Below are 642 nucleotides of genomic sequence, written 5' to 3' on the forward strand. Positions count from 1 at the left end.
GAAGAAGGGCAAGGCGCCAAGGAAGCCGCGGTCGGAGTGCACGCAGGAGGAGATCGCCAAGTTGGACGCGGAATCGACGAAGAGGAGGGACCGGAGGGTGGTCGCCAAGAACAACATCGCCACGGCCAAGAGAGCGGCCGAACGCGCTGCGATTGGGGCCGCGCGGCACAAGGCCGAGGTCGAGGAGAAGGAGGTCATCGTCAGCAAAGCGCACGCCCTTCTCATGCATGGCATTTGTCGCCCGGTCGGTTTCTCTGGAGGGGCCGTCGGTCTGGCGAGCACAGGGTCGTCGGTCGCCCGGCCTCCGCATTGCCAGTCGCGGACCACGCCCTTGTCGCCCGGCTTTCCTCCGCCAAGGCACGACGGCCAAACCCGTTTCGAGGGGTCGCCGGACGTGAGCGTGATCGCGCCGACCACACCACGCCCCTCGGCCATGATCGACCTCAACGTCACCCCCGGGTGCAGCAGCGGCGGCCGGCCGGCCGTCGAGATGCAAAGAAAGTAAGCACGGCCGCCGTTTACCGGCACCATGCCGTCCCCCCGCGTCTTGTTCGACGGAATGCCAACACCAACAGCACCGGTCGACGACCCCTATTACGACCAGTTCATGGAGGAAGTGATCTATGATGGAGGTCACGTCCC

Source organism: Triticum aestivum, chromosome 3B (genome assembly GCF_018294505.1).
Source record: "Triticum aestivum cultivar Chinese Spring chromosome 3B, IWGSC CS RefSeq v2.1, whole genome shotgun sequence".
NCBI classification, from domain to species: domain Eukaryota; kingdom Viridiplantae; phylum Streptophyta; class Magnoliopsida; order Poales; family Poaceae; genus Triticum; species Triticum aestivum.